Source organism: Herpailurus yagouaroundi, unplaced genomic scaffold, assembly GCF_014898765.1.
Source record: "Herpailurus yagouaroundi ecotype Mexico unplaced genomic scaffold, PumYag 67793, whole genome shotgun sequence".
NCBI lineage: Eukaryota > Metazoa > Chordata > Mammalia > Carnivora > Felidae > Herpailurus > Herpailurus yagouaroundi.
The window spans coordinates 26,679,691-26,699,735 of record NW_024420586.1 but is presented as its reverse complement, the minus strand read 5'-3'; the positions used below and the strand labels follow the sequence as shown (position 1 = coordinate 26,699,735).

Sequence of the window (20,045 nt, the reverse complement as noted above, 5' to 3'; positions counted from 1 at the left end):
TACATCTAAGTATTTCTTTTACTTTACAGCAATTGTAAATGCTATTTTTAAAAATTATTTTCCATATCCTCATTGTTAGTGTATAGAAATGTGATTGCTTTTTCTGCATTGATCTTGTGTGCTTCACATTTGCTGAATTTATGAGTTATTGGAGTTTCTTTGGCTTGTTTGTATTTGTTTTTATATTCCTTGGCATTTTCTACACATGTCATCTGCAAATAGGGACAGTTTTATTTCTTCCTTTGCAATCTGAATGGTTTTTATTGCTTTTACTTACCTTATAATGCTGGTTATAAATTCCAGTGCTGTGTTGAATAAGAGCGCAAGAGTAGGTATCATTTACTTGTTTCTGATGTTAGGGGGAAAGCATTCAGTCTTTAATTATTAAGTATGATGTTAACAATAGGATTTTTTTTAGATGCTCTTTATCAAGTTGATGGAGTTTCCCTTTATTCCATATATGCTGAGAGTTGTTATCATGACAGAATGTCGGATTTGGTCAAATGCTTTTCTGCATCAGTATTATTATATGAGTTTTCTTCTTTAGCCTGTTGATATGGTGTTATGTTGACTTGATTTTTGAAAGTTGTATCAGCTTTATATCACAGGAATAAACCCCACTTGGCCAATATAACTCTTTTTATATATTGCCAAATTCTATTTTCTGATATTTTGTTAAGGATTTTTAAGTTAAATATGTCATTATTCATGAAGTCTATAGTTTTATATTTCATACTATCTTTGGTTTCTATATCAGGATAACACTAGCTTCACAAAATGAATTGAGAAGTGTTCCATCCTTTTTGATTTTCTGGAATATAATGTGTAGAATTGGTGCTAATTCTTCTTTAGTCATTTGATAGAATTCTCCAGTGAAACCATATCACCTTGGAATTTCTTTTCTGATAATTTTCAATTTATGTATTAAATTTCCCTAATAACTATAGGAGTATTCAAATGATTTATTTCATATTGGGTAAGCTGTGGTAGATTGTAGTTTTCAAGAAATTGGTCCATTTCACCTAAATCATCAAATTTATGCATATAGAATTATTCATAGTATTCCCTCATTGTCTTTATGATGTCCACAAAGTCTATAAGTGATAGCCCCTGTGTTATTTTCTCTTTTTTCTTTATCTATCTTGCTAGAGGTTTTTCAATTTCATCAGCTTTTTCAAAGAATCAGCCTTTTTATCATTGTTTTTCTCTAATTTTTTTAATTTCAATTTTATTGATTTTGGTCTTGCCTTTACTGTATCCTGCCTTCTGCTTGCTTTGAGTTTCTCTCACCCTTCTTTTTCTTCCTTTTTGCCATCGTAACTTAGATTGTTGATTTGAGCCTTTTCTTCTTTTCAAATACAAACACTTAGTGCTATAAATTCTCCTCAACCCTGTTTCAACTGTGTCTCACAAATTTTGTATGTTGTGTTTTTGTTTTCATTTAGTTAATGTAGTTTGTGATTTCTTTGGAGAGTGCCTCTTTTATTCATAGATTACTTAGAACTATGCTGTTTAGTTTCTATTTATTTTCTATTATTCATTTCTAGTTTGATTTCATTGCGTTCAGAGAATATACTGTATATGATTTCAATTATTTTAAATCTGTTCAAGTTTGTTTTATAGCCCAGGATATAGTCTATCTTGGCATATGTTCCATGGGCGCTTGACAATAATATGCATCCTACTGTAGTTAATGGTAATGTTGACTTCTTCTATATCCTTGTTTTGTGTCTAATTGTTCTATTAACTGTTGAGAGAGGAGTGTTAAAGTCTTCAAGTATAACTATGGAGTTATGTATTTCTCCTTCCAGTTTTATGAGTTTTTGTTCATGTATTTTTAAGTTCTGTTGTTTGATATATACACATTTAGGATTGTTATGTTGTCCTGGTGAATTGACTCTTTTATCATTTTGCAGTGTTGCTTTCTTTCTCCAGTAATTTTCTTCACTTGGAACCTGCATTATCTGCTATTAATATAGCCATTCCTTCCTTGTTTTGATTAGTATTTACATGATATATTTTCCCATACTTTTATTTTCAACCTGTCTATATTATTTTATTTCAAGTGAATTTATTTGTACAGTATATAGATGGGTCATGTATTTTTATGCATTCTGCCAGTCTCCATCTTTTAATTGATGTATTTAGACCATTCACATTTGGCGTAATTACAGATATGTTAGGATTTTATCTAACGTTTCATTTTGTTTTCTCTTTGTACTTTTTGTCTTTCGTTTCTCTGTTTTCTTTTTTCATGCCTTACTCTAAGTTACTTAAACGGATTAGAATTAAATTTTTATTTATCTATAGTTTTTAGATATATCTCTTCATATAGATTCCTAGTGATTGCTTTTAGGTATTATGTTATTTATACACAACCTATTTAAGTTTATTGGTATTGTCATTTTATTAGTTTTTGTTAAGTATAGAAAATTTATCTTTCTTTATATCCATTTATTCTCCTTCACTTATAATAAAACTGTCTTCAATATTTACTCAAATATATACATTTAGAACCATATAAGACATTGTTATAATGTTTGTTTCCACCATCACACATAATTTAGAAAACTGAAGAGAAAGAAGTCTAGTGTGTCTGTGTGCACGCACACCCACACTTTTCCAAGTTGGTTCTTCCTTCAGGTATTCCAAGATTTCTTATTTTGTCATTTCCTCTTTAGAGAACTTCCTTTAGCCACTCTAAAGGAAGCTTATTCTAAAAAGAGTACATCTGCCAGTGATGAATTACCTTAGTTTCCTTTATTTGAGAATGTCTTTATTTCCCCTCATTCCTGAAGGATATTTTCCCTGGATATAGGATTCTGGGTTTACAGTTCTCTTCTTCCAGCAGTTGAAAATTTTGTGCCACTTCCTTCTGCTTGCATTGATTCATGATGAGAAATCATGCCTTTCAAATTACCTTTCCTATACAGGAAAGGTATCATCTCTCTCACTCTTTCTGTCTCTCCTTTCAAGACTTCATCTATAGCTTTCACACATTTGGCTAAGATGTGTCTTGGTATTGAATTTCTTTGAGTTTATCCTATTGGAGTTTGTTTAGCTTGCTGAATTTGCAGGTTTATGTCTTTTGCCAAATTTGAGGGAGTTTTCATGCATTGTTCAAATATTTTCTTTTTGTCCTACTTTCTTCTCTCCTTCTGGGACACCAGTGCTGTGAATGTTAGATCTTTTATTATAGCCCCACAGGTCCCTGGATCTCTCTTTATTTTTTCAGTCTAATTTCTTTCTGTTTTTCTTATTGGGTAATTTTTGTTGTTCTATCTTTAGATCCACTGATGCTTATGTCCCGTCCATCTTGCTGTAGACTGTTTACTTAGGTTTTTTTCATATTATATTTTTAAATTCTAAAAATCCATTTGATTCTTATTTATATCTTCTGTTTATTTGCCAAGGCTTGCTACTTCTTGGCTTAAAATTTATACTTCTTTATTTGTTTCATGTATATCTGTAATTGGTCATTGAAATGTTTTTTTTTTTATGATTGCTCCTTTGTCATATGATTCTAACATTTCTATCATCTTGATAATGGTCTCCTCTGATGTTCTTTTTTCTTGTAGTTTGAGATCCTCCTTGTTATTAGTATGACAAGTGATTTTCAATTGAAATCTAGAAATTTTGAGTATTATATTATGAAACTTTGAATCATACTTAAAATTTCTATTTTCTGGTTTCCTCTAACACCACTCTGGCAGGGAAAGGGGGTTTGCTGCCTCATTACTGCCACATGGAGGTAGAAGTGCAGGGTCCCTATTTGACATTTATTAATAATAAGGAAGGAGGCTCCCTTTTCCTGCTAATCAGTCTCCACTGATACCTCCCTTACTGGGAGGGGTAGGATGCTTCCTTGCTATATCCACTGAGGCTTCCCTCGACACAGAGGGATGTGGCCTCCTTACTGCTAGGCAGTGGTAGAAGTTCTGACTGTCCATTAAGTCTCGTCTGACACCACCTCAGTATGGAGAGGGAGTGGTTCCTTATTACCACAAGGTGGAGGTACATGCCCATGCTCCTCACATGGTCTCCATTGACAATGTGAGTAGGGGAGGTTTTGTTACCACCCAGCATGGATTAAAGTCTTGTCTTCATATCTAGCCTCTTCTGCCACCATCTTGGCCATGGTGATGTTAGAAAAGACCAGGACAGGGCAGAGGTCTAAGCTCCCCACTCAGCCTTTGTTGGCATGAGTGGAGATGAGGCCACGGTTTTTCTGTGGTGTTTGGCTGGAGTAGAGCAATTATCGTCTAAATTTTTCTCTTTCTTATTAGGCTTATTAGGAACCCTTTCCTGGTTCTCTGGATAGGGAGAAGAAACTTCTGTTGGGACTTATTTTATCTGTGCCCATTAGCATTTCCAGGTTGTTGCTCCTCAGTTTCAAACCTGGCTACATAAGGCAAAAAAAAAAAAAAAAAAAAAAAAAAAAAAAAAAAAAAAGGAACTTACTACTGAGTTTCTAGCCAGTCTGCTTTCTTAATGTAGAAGTCTTCTTCATTACATCAAGACTCTTCTAATTGGATTATTTTTTACTTTTGAATTTTAAATATCCTTTATATATTCTAGATACTAGTCTTTTGTCATACATGTGTTTTGCAAATATTTTCTCCAAATGAATGGTATTAGAGGAAACCAGATGAGAGTCTTCTTATGTTTGTTTTACATGTAATATCCAAAGCTTTTAGTTGTACTTAGTGGGAGGAATAGGGAAAAGTTTACTTCATTTTCATAGAAGCAGAAGTCTCAATTATAATCCCTCATCTTGATATTTATAAACCTTAATTCCACATGTCTTTAATAATTCAAAATTAAATAAATATCTAACTTGAATAAATGTCTTTATTAAAAATCAAATATCTTACAAAAATAAAACTAAAAAAATATAGACATAGACCCTACACCATTCACAAAAATTGACTCAAAATGGATCATAGAACTAAATGTAAAAGTATAAAACTCCTAATATATAACATAGGAAAACTTAGATGACCTTGGGTATAGTGACTTTTTAGATACAGCACCAAAGGCATGATCCATGAGAGAAATAATTAATAAGGTGGACTTCATTAAAATAAAAAATTTCTGCCCTGTGAAAGACATTGTCAAGACAATGAGAAGACAAGCCACAGACTAGAAGAATATATTTTCAAAAAATACATCTGATAAAGGACTGTTATTCCAAATATACAAAGAATTCTTAAAACACAACAATAAAAAAAAATAGGGGCACCTGTGTGGCTTAGTCGGTTAAGCGTCCGACTTTGGCTCAGGTCATGATCTCATGATCTGTGAGTTTGAGCCCCACGTCAGACTCTGTGCTGACAGCTCAGAGCCTGGAGCCATCTTCGGATTCTGTGTCTCCCTCTCTCTCTGCCCCTCCCCCACTCATGCTCTGTCTCTCTCTGCATCTCAAAAATAAATAAACGTAACAATAAAAAAAATTAAAAAAAAAAACTGAATAAGAAATGGGCCAAAGACCTGAACAGACAACTCCATGTCATATGTCATCAGGGAAATGCAAATTAAAACAACAGTGAGATATAATTACACACTTACTAGAACAGCCAAAATCTGGAACACTGACAATACCAAATGTTGGCAAGGATGTGGAGCAACAGGAACCCATTCTTTGCTAGTGAGAACACAACGTGGTACAGCCATTTTGCAAGACAGTTTGGCGGTTTCTTACAGAACTAAATATACTCTTACTAAATGATACAGCAATTGCACTCCTTGGTATTTACCCAAAGGGGTTGAAAACGTATGTCCATACAAAAACATGTACATGGGTGTTTATAGCAGCTTTATTTATATTTTCCAAAACTTGGAAGCAACCAAGATGTCCCTCAGTAGGTAAATGGATAAATAAACCATAGTATATCCAGGCAATGGAATATTATTCAGTATTAAATAGAAATAATCAGTCAAGCCATGAAACTTAAATACATATTACTAAATGAAAGAAGCTGATCTGAAAAGTCTCGTTATTGTATAATTCCATCTATATCACATTCTGGAAAAGGCAAAAGAAAATGGAGATAGTAAAAATATCAATGATTGCCAGGGGTTAATGAGAAGGGAGGGAGGGATGAAAAGGCAGAGCACAGAGGATTTCTAGGGTAGAATGTCATACTATTCTGTATGATACTCTGATGGTGGATACATGGCATTACACATTTGTTCAAACTGATATAACATACAACACTAAGAGTGAACCATAGTGTAAACTATGGACTTTGGTTAATTATGATGTATCCATGTAGGTTCATCAATTGTAAAAAATGTACCACGCTCTAGGGGGATGTAGATAATGGGGGGGGGGGAGGTTATGCATGTGTGGAGACCGGGGATATATGGGAAATCTCTGTACCTTTCTCTTAATTTTGCTGTAAACCTAAAACTACACCTCCCCAAAATAGTCTTCTTAAAAATCTAATGTCATTATTAAAAACAGCTAACCTAAACAAACCTCAAGTACCAAAGGTGTTTCTTTTAGCTGATGAAAGAAACATATGAATCCTAAAGATGGTCAGTATGCTTTACCAGCTCTTACTACTTAACAGCTTCTTCAAGCTCTAGTCTTAAACTTAGGTCCTGATGAGTATGCCAAACCTGGATCTTAGTTCAAGTGTCAAGATCCCTTCTGGGGATTTGTCTCTGAACTGCCAGCTTTCTGGACTTCAGGCCAGTTTCTATTTTGAGTGAAATCTCCAATCTAGCAAGAGTGCATTGATTGCTTTCCAACTAATCAAAGGGAAAGCGTTGGTTGGCCATTCTAGCATGCTTGTGCAGCTAAAAATGATTATGTCTCTGGTTCCTAATACAAAGATATATTCTTTCTTATTTTCCCCTGTGATGAGGGTGCAGTATATCCTTCGATTTTGTTAAGTATACAGCTAATGTATGCCTTTGAATAGTCTTTGAGAAGTTATACAGTGTAGGTTTTCTCTCTAAGGGAAGGAGTAGAACATCACCTGCCCTTCTCTTTTTCTCAGTCATAAAATTTGTTTGACGTAAATTTACATACAGTGAAAGTTACTTACCTGAAGTTGACCCTCTTTGCACTTCAGGAATACATTTCTTAAAGTACCCATGGCCCTTCCAACAGAATGGAATAAATTTTGAATAAAAATTAAAAACTAGTTTTGGTGCATGAATTTTGTATGAGATTAGGATTTTTTTCTTGTGACATCCTTCCTTCTCTCCCTATCCCTCCCTCTCTCCCTCTCTCCCTTCCTCTCTCTCTCTCTCTCTCTCTCTCTCTCTCCATACGTGTGTGTGTGTGTGTGTGTGTGTGTGTGTGTGTGTGTGTGTGCGCGCGTGCGATTCTTTGCTACTTGCTACTCTGTACTTCTTGGAAGAAGCTTGGTGCTTGATAAAGGAAAGTTTAAGGTTGAGTGGGAGAGGACACTCATGAAGTGATAAGGAGTATTACTGATCTCTTATATGTGATTCAGGATCACTATTATGATTAATCCCCCCAAAGAAGAATTTCTAGAGGCCCCTTTTCATGCCACAATAAAAATAATTTTTTCTTCCCTCCAAGTTGCTTATCAGGGTAGTCACTTACAATTGCCATTGGTTTGTCACAGCTGGACAGGGAAAGTAGCTTTGTGTTGCTTGTGTATTATATCACAGGATCTGATTAGTTTGCTTGGCCTGAGACCCTGTGTGACCATAAGAATATAATAGTGATAGCAACTTACATTCCCACCACAGTTCTACAAAGTCTGAGGAAACCAAGGCTCAGAATGGATGTGTCAGTTGTCTAATGCCAAATAACTAGTAAGCATCAGAGCTGGGACTCAAATCCAGTCTCTGTGTGACTCCAGAACCCATCAATTTTCCCTGTATCAACATTGCTGAGTTTTTATGAATTCCAGTCATTGGGACTATCATAGTTCCATAGTTCCATAGGATGGTGTTGTATTACTCCTTTCCTGAGTAGTTGGTTTAAAATGTTAATACTAGTAAGGTAATAATGGCGTTCTCTTTAGGAATTTGGAGTCAGGTGATAAGGTCCCACCAAGGAGCCTTCTCACCTAAGTTTGAAGAGGTTGAAGCAGAAATATGATTCATTTCAGATTTAATAAACATGCTTTAAATGTTAGTTTCTGTCCTTCTATCCCAGCACTCACTATGGATCAGATACAGTGCTAGCAGCTCTGAAGTACATAGTGTCATTTAATCATCACAGCTCTCTTATGAGGTATTGGGATGAGCGTGCCCCCATCGTACAGATGAAGAGATTGAGGGACAAATAAATGAGGTGACTAGCACATATACTATCTTATAACCAGGTCTGTCTGACTCTGGATATAGTTTGCTCTCTAAACACCTCAGTTGGTTTCTGCCTACCTACCTACTTTGCTTCTGTCTCAGTAATACCTTCAGGGGCCTTAAATTTAATATTTTAGTTGAGATCTTCAAGAAATCTTTGTATGACTTTACAAATCCTTAGGCTGTGCATGCTTTCTCCCTTGCCTCACCCTGTGAGTATTATCCTCAGCTGTAACCTTGCATCCCAGTAAAGCCCAGAGAAAAATCAAGTGTAAACTGGCCTGAGAGGATAATTGAGTGTTTCTCAGTCACCCAGGCTTTAGCTTTGCCTTGATCTGGAATGCTTGCTAGTTTCAAAAGAAGAATAAACTGAGTTATCCAAGAGTTAGCTCTTGGATAGGGTGAGAGTTAAAGTTCTAGGTGTGGGTCTGTGCAACTAAACTGATGGCTGTTGGCTTCTTAAGATATTCAGTAGCCATCTGACAGGTGAAGGCATCTTCTTTTCTGACCTGAAGCTGGGTCAGTCTCAGTCCATGGGAAAATGTCGTCATTTGTATTCTGCATTCCTCCTGTTTCTTTGGGGTGTGCTCTGTTTAATAAAGCACGCATTAGGAGATACTGAAAAGAAAAAAGAGTTTTTAATCTAGTCTTTTTCCCCAATAGGTTTAAATTGCCCCAAAGTGTGTGTTTGTGTGTGTATGTGAGTGTGTTTTAGACTAAGTATCACTGAAGAAGTTGACACCTCATTATGTGTAGGTTATTGCATTTGTGGAACAAAATCTCCCTTAAGTGATATATCTACTATGTGTCATAAAAAATTAACTCACTTTATGTGTGCATGTTTTCATTTCAGACATCTTTAATAGGGAAGTATATTCTGGTAGATTAGTTTATGGTGTTTCTAAATAATAAATCATAAACACCAATAAAAGAAAACATCTAAAATGTGCAAATTCATGGGTCGATTATATGTTGATTAACCTTATGTGCTTTTGCCATAATTTTTATTATTGTCATTTTCCCTTGCTGTCAAACAACAATTCATTTTTGGAACATAAGATGCATAATTATGAATGTTAATACAGCACCCTGCTGCATCTCATCTCCCTTTGCATTGTGGCACAGGTTTACTTTGGGGACACAAAAGTACTTTCTCTCATTATTCATAGGAACTGTAATTAGACACTAAACTTGAGATGTAAATATATTCATTATTTACCTATTTTGTTAATTAGAATTTTTCTTACACCAAGACTCTAAAAAATATTGTTTATAATTCAACTAAGAACCATGGAACCGTGTTTAAAAAATAAAAATAGAAAGAAAGGAATCTGTGTTATGAATAATAGAGCAATGGACTTGGGGATTTTAAGTATAAACTCTGAGTACTCAGTGAAAATAGTGGAAATACTAGGCAAGCCTCTAACCATCATGTAGTCTTGTCATTATGGGTAATTCAGGGATGTAATTCCCACCTGATGGGTATCTGGTAAAGATTAAACAGGTACTTCATGAGAAAATGCCTAGAACAATACCTGATACCAGGTACATTACCAGTGAATGTATATTGTTTTTAATATGGCATTTGAAAGTTAAAAAGAAATAGACATTTTCTACACAGTAACTCACCAAATATCTCTTTAAATAGCAAATTCCCATGATACAATTTCACTGATTTAATAAATATTTTTGAGTGTGAGTATGTAGCACGTACTTAGCAATATGTTAAACAATGTGGTGGCGATCAGAGCAAAAGTATGCTCTAGGGGTGCCTGGGTGGCTCAGTCAGTTAAGCATCCAACTTGGGCTCAGGACATGATCTCACAGCTCATGAGTTCCAGCCCTGTTCCCAGCTCTGTGCTGACAGCTCAGAGCCTGGAGCCTGCTTCAGATTCTGTCTCCCTCTCTCTCTCTGCCACTTCCCCGCTCACATTCTGTCTCTCTCTCTTAAAAATAAATAACCATTAAAAATTAAGAAAAAAAAAAAGAAGTATCCTCTAGCCCTGAACTCTAGGGGAGGGAGATGAGACATGTATAGGTAAAATGGTTGAGTAAGGAAATAGATGATTGTCAAAATGAGTGATAACCAGCAACAAGTGATTGTGAATGCTGGAAGAACACCACAAGGAGCTTGCAAAAACAAACAAAAAAACAGAAAACAAAAAAATAAATAAAACTAAAACTAAACAAAAAACAAAAAGAGGGGGAGCTTGGCCAAATTCCTAAATGGTATGTGGGAAGGCATAAAGAGAAGATAGAGAGAAATGTAGATTTGGGGACTATTAAGGAAGCCCATCCAACGTAAGATTTATGTAGGGAATCAGTAAGAGGAAAATTTGGGCAATCTATAGAAAGCCCAGAAAAGCAAACTTTACCTAGTATGCAGAGGCAACTATTGCAGGATTGTGAGTAGGTGAATAGGAATGAAATTGCTGTTTGTGGAAGATTGGTGTGGGTTGGATTGTATGTAAGGAGGCCACGTGGCGTGATTGCTTATATAGAGTAGTGACAGTAGGAATAGACAGGAAGAGTTAATGGGGGAGACATTTCAAAGCCAGGACTTAGTGACTGATTCAATACACAGGCTAAAGGAGAGGAGAAGTAAACTGGTTACGAGGTTTGAGCCAGTCAGACCTTTAAAGATTTAAAGCAAACAAATAAAACAAGATTTTTTTAAAAAATGATAAATTAGGAAGAGTTGGGCTTGGTGTCAATGTTTGTTGTTTTTTTGTTTGTTTGTTTTTTGTTTTTTGGTTTTCTATTTATTTTGAGGTGATTGATCAGATATGTAGCGATTCAACTGGCAGTTGAACAGCATAGGTAGATCAAGACCAAAGATTGTTTTAGACCCACAGAATGCTATTCCCAATATAAACTAGTCTCAATTACATGTAAGTATCTTTAGGTAGGCACTTCCTCCTAAAAACATCACCTGCCCTTAACCTTCATCCTCCTCCAACTACCAGTGTCTTTCCCTTCACATCTCAGCTGCTTAGGCTCTTGAAAAGTATTCTTATATTACTTGTCTCCCTTTTTCCCCCTCCCATTTCCTCAATGCATTCTGGCTTCTTCCACTACCGTAACCCTCTTCTCTGTGTTGTTCCAAGATGAATTAGTGTCTTCAAGATTGAAAAAAGATGAAGGGCATCTTTCCTTCTTTTCCAGTTGGCAATTTTCCAATTGAGTTTTTCAGCAGTGTAGTATAGAGGAAGGAACGTAGCCATTAGTATATAATAGCACTGGTGCCAAATCATTTACCAACTGGCCAACCTTTAGCAATTTACCTAATCACAATTTCTTCATCTGGAAGATTTCTATAGCCTTATGGAGTCATATGAGTAAATGAGATGATGTGTATGAAGCTCTTTGGAAGTATTTGTTGCTTAATAAATATTAGCCTGTTTGAATACCTCTTTTCGGAAATTTCTTGTCTTTGATTATTAAACATCTCTCTCTTCTGGTTTTCTTCCTACTGCTTATTTTCAGCTCTTTTTCCTTAATCTGTCTCCTAACTACTGGTATACCCTAAAACAGTGGTCCTCAAATTTCAGTGTGCATTAGAATTCTCTGGAGTATTTAAAGATCATATTGCTGCCCTCCTCCCCATACAGTTTCTGATCCAATCAGGGCCCAAGAAGTTCTCAGGTAGTGCTGGTGCTATTGGTCTGAGTACTGGACTCTGAGAACCACTAACCTAAAGTTCTATCTCAGACCCTGTTTCTCATTCTATGAACTTTTCTCAAGAGACTTCAGGTACTGCGATAACTGTCAGATATCTGTATCCAGAGAAGACCACGCTCCTATATTCCAGATTCGACCGCGTATTACATGTCTCCATAAAACTGTCTCCCAGACACATCCTAATCCAACATGCCTTAATCCAACATGCCCATGATTCCAAAGTACATATGGAAATATACATCTATAAGATTAGTCAGGAAATGTCTGAAAAAGAAGAGTAATAAGGGAGAAAGGGACCAGTCCTTTTGGAACCATATTATAAAACTACAGTAATTAAAACAGTTTAATTACAACTGGCACATAAGTACACAGATCAGTGGACCATAATTGGGTCTAGAAATTGATCCAAAAACATATTTTAGTACATGATTTTTAATATATGATTTTATCTTGAAATATTAAAGGCCTTTCTAAACAAGACACAGAGGAAGCCAAAAAGGGGAACATTGTTAAATTCGACTACATAAAAGAATGTACAGCACTGCAAAAATACATAAACAGTATCTGAAGACAAAAAACTGAGAAGAAGGTTTTGCATCTGGTATGGGCAAAGGCTTTATATATAAATAGCTCTTCAGATTGAGAATCACTAAGGAAAATACCAGAAAACCATTATAAATGAGAAAAAAGGACCTAAACAGGCAGTCCACAGAAAAAGAAAGTCGGCTTATAAAAATAAATGGAAAGATGCTCAACAAAACTCATAATTAAAGAAATGAATATTTATTTAACCAACAACTCTTACCTTAAGATACAACCTTCACCTATCTCAGTGGCAAAAATCAGAGCATTTAGCATACGCTATTTTTTTGGCAAGCATGCAGAGAAATGCACTCTCACACCTTGCTATCTACCTTGTTACTTAAACTGTGATCCTTGGACCAGCAGTATCTGTATCAATCCAGAGTTTGTTAGAAACACAGTCCCAACCCAGATCTACTAAATCAGAATCTGCATTTTAATGAGCTCCCCAGGCAATTTGTTTGTACATGAAAGTTTGAAAAGCATTGCTGTAAAGCAATTCAATGCATTGAAAAGCATTCTTGGTGGAAGTGCAAATTAGCATAACCTCTTTGGATTTCAGGAGACTTTATCACAAATATTCGCATATTCTGTGAACCATAATTGCAGTGGAATTATCTAACAGATATAATCATCTGTGTATGTGAAGATGTACAGAGATATTCACTGCAGCATTATTGGTAATAGCAAAAAAGAAATAGAAACAACCTCAATATTCATTAATTGGGTAAAAGTAAAATAAACTGAACAAAATTTGCATGCTGAAATACTATGCAGTTATTAAAAAATATGTGAAAAAGCACATACAGATATGAAATTATCTCCACGATATATTGTTTAGCACAAGCATCAAGTTTCTGAACAGCATTCTAGTATGCTTTTTGTGCTCTATTATTATAATCCCCATTTTACAGATGATGTTACCGAGGCACAGATATTAAATAACTAGCCCAAAGCACCCATACAGCTAGCAATGATGGATTCAGATCCAGTCTGGTTACAGAGCATATGCTTTTAATACTACTGTACCATACTGCTACCCAGGGATAAATAAGAAGCTGTTAATAGTGGTTTCCCCAGGAGTGTGGGAGACTCATTTTTTATTGTATATGCCTTTGTACTGTTTGAATGGTTTGCCTTCTGTGAGTATTGCTTTAAAAAAAAGAAATAACTAAAAATCAACTTGTCCAAAATTGGATTGATTTGTCTCTCCACTCTTCTGGTATTGGTGATGGGCTGAATCATTTACTGAAGTGAGAAATCTGGGAGACATTCTGGACTCTCTCCTCTTCTTTACTCCTCACATCTGTCCAATCAGGCACCAAGATTTATTGGTTCTACCTCCCAGACAAGATAATTCTCAGATATACCTCTCCACTCGATCCCTGAATTACAGATAACTTGGACTGTAACATTTATTTCCTGAATGGCCCACCTGCCCCTTTTCTCCCTATGAAACGTCAACTGATAACATCTTTCCAAAATGTAAATCTGATGGGGCGCCTGGGTGGCGCAGTCGGTTAAGCGTCCGACTTCAGCTCAGGTCACGATCTCGCGGTCCGTGAGTTCGAGCCCCGCGTCAGGCTCTGGGCTGATGGATCAGAGCCTGGAGCCTGTTTCCGATTCTTTGTCTCCCCCTCTCTCTGCCCCTCCCCCGTTCATGCTCTGTCTCTCTCTGTCCCAAAAGTAAATAAACGTTAAAAAAAAATTAAAAAAAATTAAAAATGTAAATGTGGTCCTGCCACCATCGTCCTTAAAATCTTACACTGGCCCTCCAGTGCCTGTGGGGAAAGTCCAAACTCATTAACATGGCAACTTAGTTCTTCCATGTTCTGGCCCAGCCTGCTTCTCAAGCCTTACCTCTCACCACCCCTCCTCTCACATCCTATCCTCAGAACACCATTTTTCCCACACGTTTCCATAATTTTCACATGCTATTCCTTCTACAGAAGTGCCTTTCATCTGGGTCAATCCCTACACTTCCTTCAAGACCAAACCTCAAGCATGACGTCCTTTATGTAGATTTCTCTGCCTGCAGGTTATTACACGTTATGTATTCTATACTGGGAAGGTCAGGATACCCCAAAGTCCCATGGTATCTCAGTGTCCCACAGGAAATATCTCCAATGTCAAAGCCCTCCTACCTGAACACTGTGTATTCACACTCCTTGCAGACTCCCAACATGGATGCAGTATCCTGCGGCCTGCTCCTCTAGCTCTCCCCCCATGGCTAGTTCAGGGTCTTTTCCCCAGGTCTCCTTACACCTCCAGCACTCTTCTTGGTCACCTGGAACATTTGAGAGACTTCCCCTTTAATTCTCAACTTTAGATTCATCATCCTCCCCTCCCCATCCTTTTGTCTCTATCTGTAGGCAAGGCAGGTGAGAATAGTGGTTAAAAATGTGGGCTCTGGAGCCAGACACCCTGGGTTTCAATACTAACTTTTTAGTTATGTGATCTTGAGCAAGTTTCTCAGCCTCTCTGAGCTGCTGATATTCCCCTCTGTAAAATGGGGATGACAATAGTAGTGCCTGCCTCGTAGGGTTGTTATGAGTATAAAATGTTTCAATATTTAGAACACATAGTAAACATTGTGTTTTTGAGATTAAAATGCCCAAATTATGAAGTGGGAGAATCTTCTCAAATTGGCATAGGAGGCAAGCCTCTTTCTCCTTTGGAATTCTTTTCTACTAAAGGTGGCTTTTTAAGATTAGGACCAAGTATAGGTGAGAAATCAAGAATCCCCACCCCTCCTCAAGTCTCCTGTAATTCTGGCTTGTTTCCTCAAATGGATGGATTGAAAGCTTCTCTTTTTTTTAATGTTTGTTTGTTTATTTTTGAGAGAGAGAAAGAGTGTGAAAGAGTGCAAGTTGGGGAGGTGCAAAGAGAGAGAAAGAGAATCCCAAGCAGTTGGCAGTTTGGAGCCAGAAGCAGGGCTTGAACTCACGGAACCATGAGATCATGACCTGAGCCAAAATCTAGTCAGACGCTTAACTGACTGAGCCACCCAGGCACCCTGGATTGAAAGCTTCTTGAAGGCAAGGATCATAGTGCAGACTTTTAGACTCTTTGGCCCCCACTAGACACATAGTAGAAACAGGGTTTATTTCCATCACTCTTAAAATTAAATCCAGAGTCCTTAGAATGAGCCACTCACCTGGCCCCAGGCTCCTTCCTCAACCTCATTTCCTCCCCTTCTTTGTCTTGCTCATTCCATTCCAGCCACGTTGACTTTCCTGCTGTTCTTGGACGATGGCAAAGTGATCCTATCTCAGGACCATCACCTTTGCTGATCCTTCTGCCCAGGCACATTCTTATGTTCCTGACTACTTCCCTGACTTAGGCCACTGCTCTAGTATCACCTCCCAACAGAGGCTTTCACTGACCACACTTTCTGAAATAGCATTGGCCCCCACACACTCCTGTCAGTCAGTCCACCTTTACCCTGCTTTCTCTGTCTTCAGAGCATTTACCACGACCTGACATATATTTCATATTTTTTGAGTTGAACCCCATGAGGACTGAGATCTTGTCTGTTTTGTTCATTGCTTTGTCCCCAGCACCCCAGAATAGTGCTTGCTTGGCTCTCAATAACTAACCAATAAATGAATGAATGAATGAATGAATGCAGTGCGAGTACCTATGAAGAAAAGGGAAAAACAACAAATTCTGTTCATTGCTAGAATTTTGAATACTTTATAATTTTAATTCCATGATTCTTTTAGCTTTAGCTTTTTCAGAATAAATCTATATTTATGTATGAGTTTTCTTTCAATTTTACAAACATTACCCTGACAAAATTTAAAATCTGGTTTAAGTCAAGTCCAATTTTTTAAAAAAAATACATGATCTGTTTATTCTCCATCCCAAGGGAAAGGAATGTGTATGATTGAGTGCATGAGTGTATGTATGTATGAGAGAGAGAGAGACAGAGAGACAGAGAATGAGAGAGAGAACAGTTACCTGCAGTGAGGAAACTGGATAGGGAGTGGGTTGGGGAGGCATGAGTAGGGGAGTTCATGTTACCCAGAAGGAAAATAATTTTGTTTCAATTGCTGCATTTTTTTTCTAAATTGTTGTTTGAAAATCCTGTAAAAAAAAAAATGAAAACCAAAGAAATGAAAAGCTTGGTCAACCAGAGGTTTGTAAATGTAAATACATCAGATCAGGAAATTTCCCAGGGGCTCATGCAGGACATTGTGGAACCACGTGAAAGCTTTTATGAAGTGAAACTTCAGAAGAGGAGATAAATATATGGCAGCTGCTCTCCAGCTCATATCCCCTTCAAACAGGGAAGATGTGAGCAGAGGATTGCCCTCTTGGTTCTGGGACCTTCCTCACCATGAAGTAGTATGTTCCCACCCACCCCTGGAGCCCGCATTCTATTCAGGCAGCCCCTTATATTGTGTATACAGCCACTGACAGTTGAAGAGAGTCTCCCAGCCTGCCCTGGAAGACAAAAACCCATTTAAGTCAAAGCATCAGCAGCCAGTATTTTAAAGAAGCCATTTAAAAATCTGTTTTAAAAAATATATGGTAGCATTCTTTAAAGCAATGGCTTTCAAACTTGGGTATGCATCAGAATCACTTGGAGGGCTTGTTAAAATTCAGATTGCTGGGCCCCACTCCCAGAGTTTCTGATCCAGAAGGTCCAGAGTAGGGCCCCAGAGTTTCATTTCTAACAAGGTCTCTGGTGATGCTGATGCTGATCTATATAACAAACTTTGAGAACCACTGTTCAGGGAAAAAAAACACAGGAATTTGGAGGCAAAGAACTTCAGTTCAAGCCTTGTGCGATTTATTTCACCTCTGAACCTGAGTTTCTTCTTTCCTGAAGTGGAGTTTATAAAGTTGTTTTAAGAATTAAATGGAATGGTGTCTATGAAACTTCTGTGTGAACTGTGAATGTGGTGTACAAATATTAGCAATCAGATGGCTTTACAGATGGTACTTACTGCCATACACCCCCACCAGATTCTCCTGTGGCTTGTCCCCTCTCCATGCAATTTTGTCCCACCAAGTTCATGAGGCACTTGGGAAAAAAACTATAGCCAACAAGGCCTTGAGTAGCAATTTTTTTCAATCCACTGGGCACAGCCTTGATGCTGACTTTGACTTGACCTTTCTTTTCCTTTGCCTGGTCTCCTTCAATTTGCCCCTTGTTCTTCCAGCCCTGGCCACCTCTGACAGCAAAGAACAGCTCCCATTGCTAATATTGTGGTAAAAAAAAAACTGTCAGATGGAGGTTTTTTTAATTAGTACAATAGACAGAGGAATCCACCACCAAAGAGCAAAGCATTTGTTGGGGAAGCATTTTGTTAGGTTGGCGGGCTCTAGGCTGATTTATCTGAGGGCAAAATACAGATGTTTGAAATAGTTAAGTATACGAGTATTACAATTATACAAGTATTATGAGTATTGCATATTCCTAACTTAGGAATGTATCAGACAGTTGCATCAGATGATTGTCAGGGTAAATGATATGCCCATTAGAATGGTGTCTTTTTTCTTTGAAAACTTTTTCTCATTCAGCTCTAATACATGTGTAGCGTAGAAAGCTTTGAAATTTTTTAAAGGTATAAAAAATAAGAATGACCCTTAATTCTGCCACACAGAGACAAACACCTGCTGGTAAGATATTGATGTATTGGCATTCAGCCCTATAATATGTGTAGGCTTGTATATGAATATATATGTACATCCATATATATTTTTTGAAATGGGCTGATACTATGTACAGGTTTGGATGCTTTTTCTTTCACTTGCCATTATATTGTGAGCCTTTTCCAGGATCATTAAGTAGTCTTGAGAAACATGGTTTTTAATGGCAGATTATTTTTCCTTCATGTAGATGTACAATACCTCCCTTAACTCTTCCTAAATGTTGGACAGTTAGGATATTCCTGTTTTTACCTTTATAAATAACTCTGCAGTAGATGACACTTCATGTACACAAATCAATGTGTGCATCTCTAATTGCTCTCTTAGGGTAGAATCTTAGGAGTGGAAAGACTGTATCAAAGGGTAGGAACATTTTTTAAAACAGATATAATTCACATATCATAAAATGCATTACCTTCAAGTGTGTAATTCAGTGGCTTTTAGTATATTCACAAGGTTGCACAACCATTAATACTGTCTAATTCCAGCAAAGAAAAAATGGAGTGCTTCATAAATTTGCATGTCAGCCTTTGCAGGGGCCATGCTAATCTCTGCATCATTCCAATTTTCATGTATGTTGGCTGAAGCAAGCACAATAGGAACATTTTGATGTCTCTTGATATGGCACATTTCTTTCTAACAAATGTATACCCATATCCCTTCCCACCCAGGAATGTACAAGAATGCCCATTTCCCTGAAATTTTACTGACACTTAGTTTAAATATATATATTACCAATATCATTGAAAGTGACAGGGCGCCTGGGTGGCTCAGTCGGTTAGGCATCTGACTTAAGCTCAGACCATGATCTCACAGTTCCTCAGTTCAAGCCCCATGTTGGGCTCTGTGCTGATACCTCAGAGCCTGGAGCCTCCTTTGCATTCTGTGTTTCCCTCTCTCTCTGCCCCTCCCTGCTTGCACTCATGCATTCTCTCTATATATATCAAAAATAAATTTAAAAAAACATTTAAAAAATTTAAAAAAAGAAAATGACATTTTATTGTTTTGTCTCTTTGATTAGCATGTCTTCTTCTCCCACCTAAACTCTAGCTGTTCTACAGGGACCTGTCATCCATGGTCTTTCCTTTGCACACATTTACCATGGGCAGTCATAGCCAATGCAGCATGTCAGCTGCCTTCTCTCAGAATAATGACCACATGTCCATACCCTGCCCTAACCTCTTTCTAGCGCTGTGGCCCAGACATTGAGCTGCTTGCTGGGCATGTCTATCTACATAATTTGATAGCATGTGAAACAAATTCATGTCTAAAATCAAACATTTCTCTGGCTTCTGCTCCAACTTCCCTATCTAGGTTGGCACTACCACTTTTCTTCCACGTGCTTCATGGTCATGTTAACCCCCTTCTCATATTTAATGAGTAGTCCAACCTTGTTGGTTCTGTGTCTCATGTTCTCTTTCCATCTTTCCCTTCTGTTGTATCCCCACTGTTGTGTTCTAGCTCTACCTTTTATTGTATCTATTGTGTAAGCCTCCTCACTTCATGCTTTCAGTATTTATCCACACAATTCAACCTACACATGACTACCAAAATAACCTTCCCAACATACTGCTTTTACCATGTTGCTCTCCTATTCTGTATCTTCCTAAGCCTCTCTCTTGCCTATTGGGTTATGTGAGGTAAATACACTGACACTTAAAGCCCACCGTTTTCTTGCATCATTTTAACTTTACTTCCTGTGTGCCTTATATAAACTGTGCTTCATTCAGCATATTCCTTCCTTTCCCACTCTTACTTATGCAAACCTGGCATGACGTCTCCAGTCTCCTCCAGTTTAAACCGAGACTCGGTTTAAACTGGAGGAGACT

The 20,045-nt window shown here is 37.3% G+C and overlaps 1 pseudogene; it reads right to left on the bottom strand.

Annotated features, from left to right (window-relative positions):
- Positions 1-18,708: 18,708 nt before the first annotated feature.
- LOC121026190 (uncharacterized) lies at positions 18,709-18,808 on the bottom strand (annotated as a pseudogene).
- Positions 18,809-20,045: the final 1,237 nt, after the last annotated feature.